At 40.9% G+C, this 6,415-nt stretch overlaps 1 long non-coding RNA gene across 1 annotated transcript; it reads right to left on the bottom strand.

Moving 5' to 3' along the window:
• Positions 1-1,745: 1,745 nt before the first annotated feature.
• Positions 1,746-2,466, bottom strand: LOC308095834. The gene is made up of 4 exons (XR_013934082.1): positions 2,423-2,466; positions 2,254-2,303; positions 2,109-2,161; positions 1,746-1,845 (listed from the first exon to the last, which is right to left on the bottom strand). It is a non-coding gene; the product is annotated as an uncharacterized lncRNA (long non-coding RNA).
• Positions 2,467-6,415: the final 3,949 nt, after the last annotated feature.

Here is a 6,415-nt window from a genome sequence, read left to right on the forward strand (position 1 = left end):
TGCACTTATACTACCACACCGGATGCATGATGAAACCCCAAAATACCGAACACTTGCAGGTGGGGAAAATAACATCACTTTGCCTCTAAAAATTGACAATTCACCCGATCACCATTATCACACCAATCCTCCTGCCCTGAAATTGGACCCTAATGCTGCGTTCACACTGGAAGCTACAGTATAGGCTTTATGACCCTGGCCTAGGGGTGCAAGGAAACATAGCAAAAACACAGAGGAGACGCAGTTTACAAAGAAATGTGTATGTAACTATCATTCATTTGCAATGGAAGCCAGCGACATGAAGATACAAAGCAACACCCACGATAGCTGCTACAAAATCTACAAAGCTTCAACCTCACCTTCTCTCTTCACACAATTCCTGCTAGTAATGGGGGAAAACGAATCGTTTCTGTCAGCCAGTTCCATGTTCTTTTAAACCCCAGGCTTTATATTTTCCTTTATACTTATATGTTTCTTGTGGGACGCATGCTTGACATCAACGAACGTGTTGATCAAAACTCCAACAGCGACGCTGCGACAGATACGCTGCGTCACTTTGTAGTTTTGTATCTTTTGTAGCTGCCAGTGTGAACGCAGCATTAGTCTTGTTGTAATCTCTCAAGAACAGATTCTGCTCTGCGTTTGAATCTGTCGGGGAGGTTCGTCATAACATGTACGCAGTAGCCTACAACTGGGCGTGCCTTCAGATCAGGAAGCAGGCCGCGCTTTACCCAATCAAATGTAGTGGGCGGGATTCACGTGTCCGTCGATCCTTCCCCACTCGAAACAAACCGAAACTCATTTAACAATAGCGTCCGCGGAGCAGACAAAACCACGTAAAGATATTCACATTTTAACTTACTCTTTCATCATAGAAACAAGTGGGCGTATAACCAAAACGATCCATGTTCTCTGGGAGAAGTGTTGTTAGTGTTCCGTGTAGAAATATTGTTAGTGGGAATGAAAACATAGTCGCACCACCGGAAGTGATGCGCTGAAGGCAGACCAAAACCCCCAGAGTTGCTGAGAAACATTGAAGCTGCCACCCCAGTGGCCAAAGCTGGAACTTTTATATATATATATTATATATATATATATAATATTTATATTTATACATATAAATATGTAAACATATTATACATACATACATATGCATTTACATATAAATATGCATCTCGAGTGTATTTAATAAATATCTCGCGTTCAATCCTTGACACACGGGCTGCCGTAGAACGCAAAAAGGACACTAGTGCGCATGCTCATAACTCTACGGGTGGTCAAAATCGAACCAATAATTCTACTTCCGGCAGGTTCCCGGGTGCTTCAAAACGCCACTGAGCACATTCATTGAAATGATAGCTGGGGCGGGGCAATCCGCCCTCTAGTTATATTATACCTCTATGACCAAAACCCTGGTTTCCTTGCGCACGGGTGCTACGTCAACTTCCTCCCAGAGCCAACTGAGATAGTCAAAAACAGCAGAGGGCGCTGTTTTTCCTTTTCATTTGGCGCTGGGTTCCCAGATTGGTCTTGTTGTAACACCCTAGTCATGGAAGATGTTTAGCTGTACACTTCAGTACTCTGGCCCACCATTGGCTCTGGAGCCAGCAAATATTCTTACCAGCCAGGCACAGGGAGTGGGGCAACTGGATGGACTTGACGGCAGATGCATCCTTGTCGACTGTCTCCACGTTGAATATGGGACCAGCAATCATCCAGGGGTCCTGGAGGAACTTGCTGAACGTGGACCAGGACAGGACGCAATAACGCATCAGAACTGGCTCCAATGCCTCAAATATCAATCCTGTGAAAGTACACTCATATACCCCCTCTTTCAGCTGTGCCCTGAAACGTGCATGCGAGCGCACACGCACACACGCGCACACACACACACACACACGCACGCACGCACGCACGCACACACACACACACACACACACACACACACACACACACACACACACACACACACACACACACACACACACACACACACACACACACACACACACACACACACACACACAAAGCCAGAATCAAGATCAAAGACATAGGAGTAAGGATCAAATTAAACCAGAATATATCAATGGGCAGGTGTCCAGACTCACTGCAAGCGCCCTCTGGAGAGCTTCTCAGGAATGATCTTCTCATTGCCGTAGCTCTACCAAGCAAACAGGAGACCATTTAGGATCAACAACAGCTATACATTATGTATATAAAGGAGAGTACTGTATGTGCTTTGGGCAAACTGACCGACTGGAAATGTTTGCAGTTTTCACAGCATGGTCTTAAGTACACCTTATCTGGGGACACAAATAAAAACATGATATTACATCAAATATATTGTTGACATTGCTTATACTGAATGTTCCTACTGAAAAGAGTCATTAAGCCATACATTCCAGTTTATTTTTGTTCTCACCAGAATCTTCATCCTCCTCTTCCTCTGATGAGCTACTTACAGACAGCACCTAAAAATCATGTGTTCATGATCATACAAGTGCCATAATTGGGCAGCCATGCAATTTAAATTAAGAATGCTATAGTTTGATTGTATATAATAATAATAATGGATGAACCCAGTTAAATTGTGAATGAATGTTTACAGAAAGCATTGATAATATACTATAAAGCTTACATACAACTACATTATTTTCATTTAAAATATTGAATACTTTGAAAGACTTGCGTAGAATCAAACAGAGCACAACAACCAATTCAACAGCTCAATGGAGGGAGATTGCTTAACATAGATTTCTAAAAGATGTCCATTGTCCATATAGATATCAGATATCAACAGGTAAGAAGGATTTACCTCATTGAATGCATCAGGGAGGTCAGAGGTTGTTGACCCACCCTGCATCTCCTGGGGCAATGATGGACCACCTAGAAAATTTGAAGAAGACAGAAATGTGGTATGAGTGCAGCTCAAAACCATGCATGTTCATGTAGTAGCTACTGTTCATCGTACAGTATACCTGGATATTTGTGTAGTGAAAGACATAATTCAGAATCAGAACAAAAATATTGTCACATCATCAGGGAGTAGTATACCCCCAAAATATATATTTTCCCCCCTATAATTTACTCATGGCTCGAATACAAGGAGATTTTTTGTTTGTATAACATTCCTTTATGGTGAATGAAGAATTCAGAAATTATAGCAATCATCAAAAATCTGTTTATGTTAACTCTCTTATAAAGTTGTTCTTTCTTTTTTTTGACCCGATCAATAGTACATCTAAAAAAGAAGAAAAATAGCTTTCTAAACTACCAGTTCAAACCGTGACTTGTACGAGCGAAGAATGCACCTGGGCTTGTGTGATTTGATTGGACCAAAAAACAAATTTATAGATTAGGACTACACCGTGAGTGTTGTTTTGGGGTTTATAAACAGATTTTTGATATAGTTTTGCTGTTTTTAATCTTGGTTTCCATTTTACTTCGATTCATCAGGTGTTTTCTTATTTATGGGGATTCTTCATTCACCGTATGGAATGTTATACAAACCAAAATTCATCTTGTATTCAGCCATCATGGGGTGAAAAAAGATTGAGTCCAATAAGGGACCAGTCGAAATTTACATAAGGGGGGGCATGGAGGAAAATAGGGGAGGGTCATGCCTTTCTAATTTTGGTCCAAGGGAGGGTCAGCTAATTTTACTTTGAATCCAAGGGAGGGTCATGCAATTTTGAATTGATAAAATAGTCCGTTTTTTATATACCTTTTTAGTACAGCAGAACAGTGGTCAATGACCCCTCTCCATTTCAATGGATACAAAGAATTCAAATCAAGTAACACCTTGTCTATTTAGAATCAATGACGGTCGTTAACAAGCCATCAACGCACAGCGAGTGTGAACGACCCAGTCAAATCTATTCAGCGTCTTAACGATGGTGGTTGAACAATTAAGCAAAACTTCAACAGGCGTTATTGGAGAGATGCATTATAAATAGGCCTACTATAACTGGATATTCATAATCATTTGAAGTAATTCTGTGCATGTGATTAATGTGGATCTATATGGACAGTTGTGTATAGATGCCTAGCTCCACAAGTAAAACCAGAAGCATCAGGCCATAATTGATAGCCTAATTTGTTTTATGTAGGCAACAGTGTAGTTGTAGTCACTGTAGTTGATAATTAAAAGGGCAGAGTGACAAAAGTTTTAAACTACTGGTTACCAAATATTCAACTTTCTTCAATCTGACCAGGTTTCAATGGGTTTCCCACATGTAAGATGAGAACACTATCCATTCTGCTACCACTACTACAGATACACTGTGCATTTAGCAAGACTGACTACACTACAGCAATGTTCTAATCAATGTGGAAAGCAAAACATTGGACATATCAGTTTTAAATGTCATGTTGTATTTGATGGGGAGGGTTAGGGGTGTCAAGAATTTCACAATACGATACATGATGTTGGGCATGATATCGATATGATATATTATTAATGTTCTTTTCTCATGTATCATCAACATTGGCCATCATCTTATAAATAACGTTATAAAGCAAGTTAGAAACAATTACAAAGTGCTTTGTACACACAAATAAATACATTTGTGCAAGCTTAATGGAGAAGTGAAGTTCTCACTAACTATAAACCCATTGTTTCAGAGGACAGATAGACACTAATATAACAAATATAATATAATGTAAGACTGCATAACTATAAATTCCACAAACCTCATATTTTTGTCATCTGGACTTTACCAACCAAGTGCAGCCTAGTTATTTCCAACAGCTAAAAAAAATCTATAATACCAGATACAGTATAATACAATCTTAGATTAGATGTAGGCCTATTTGAGAGTGCAGATGCATGTCACATTAACGAGCGTCAACGAGCATCAGCTGACACACAACACCTCCCCTCTGCAGTGCTTTAAACTGAAAGTGACTGACTGGAGTCTGTTTCATTTCTCTCCAAAATACCTTGAATATGATGATATAATTACTATGATTATGATAAGCTTTACATTTCATATCATACAGTAAAAACTCCTAACTTTCACCGGCAAAAAAAAAGAAAGTGTTTTTTTTGTATTAAAAAAACAATTAAAAAAATATTACGATACAGTATGACATCATGACAATACCTATCATCACATTTTAATACCACGATAGGCTATATCGTGACACAATATATCGTGACACTTCTAGGCGGGGAGGGTTACTCTTTTTTTTGTAATCACTTGGGGAGGGTCATTGATTTTTTTTTTTTGTCAAAGGGAGGGTCATGGCATTTTAGATCAGGGCACATACATTTCCTCCATGCCCCCCCTTATGTAAATTTCGACTGGTCCCTAAATGAAATGAAATAAAAACACAATACTCAGATACCTCACTAGATGAAAACGCATCTAACTAGAAAATTGTGCTCCTCGGAGCACAGGTGTACCGATGCATGTGAGTTTTGAAAATGTGTGTCTCCCCTAGCCTGGTAAAGCCCCTCACTCCGGAAATCTCATTTCCATTTGATTTCAGGAAGGAGTCTGCATGGCACGAGGGCTTATTTGGCTTTTTTTCGTCGTCCACCAAGTGGACGAGCCTATCAGCGTCCTTAGCCTGGTAAAGCCCTTCCTCGCTCATCGTTCTGTGATTGGCAGTGAAAGTTGGCCAATCAGGTGGCGAGTTGCGCGGCCAATCAGGTGGCAAGCTGTGCGGCCCTCCCGTCTAGCCGCTGCGCGGGCCTCCCGTTTAGTAGCCTGGGCCACACATCGGAGACAGAGACAGTTGAGCGTGTACACGTTCATTGCAACACCGGTGTTTGTTTCAACGCGAAAACCGAAAGCGAAACCACTGCAACATGCAAACCTAAAGCGAAGCGAAACATACCTTTTAGGAGACCCAGACACACAAACAGAGGAGACACAGACACACAGCCACGCATGCGCGCGACTCTTTATTGTTTATTAAGATTATTTTAAGCCTGGAACCAAGCCATCCAGGCTCCTGGTGAATCATGACCATAAAACATTTGATACTGTGTCAAAAAGTATTTGAATATTTTATTACATTATGTACCATATTACATTTTTTGCGGTTTTCTGTGATCTAACAATCGGTTAGTTTAGCTTCGATTGATTGGACAGCTCCGGTTAAGATGCTTCTTACAGAGCCTTCTTAGCGCTGCGGTAAGAAGTGCACGTTCAGGAAACACACGTAACTTAAGGCAGCCTTCTAACCGGAGCCTTCTTAAGGACCCATCTTAACTCCCTAAGTAATTCTTTATTGGGAAACCCGGCCATTATCTGTGGGGACGGACGGTATAAGAAAGTCGGCAAAAATGTCTGCAACATAAGGGCACACTCCTTTCTCAACATAGCTCTCTGTCTGTGACTTAGACCTTCATTCCGGAGGCTCTGCTAGGGCAGGGGGAGGTGAATGACACACACGGCTAGTGTGA

This window comes from Gymnoscopelus braueri, assembly GCF_963280865.1.
Source record: "Gymnoscopelus braueri genome assembly, chromosome: 11".
Classification (NCBI taxonomy): domain Eukaryota; kingdom Metazoa; phylum Chordata; class Actinopteri; order Myctophiformes; family Myctophidae; genus Gymnoscopelus; species Gymnoscopelus braueri.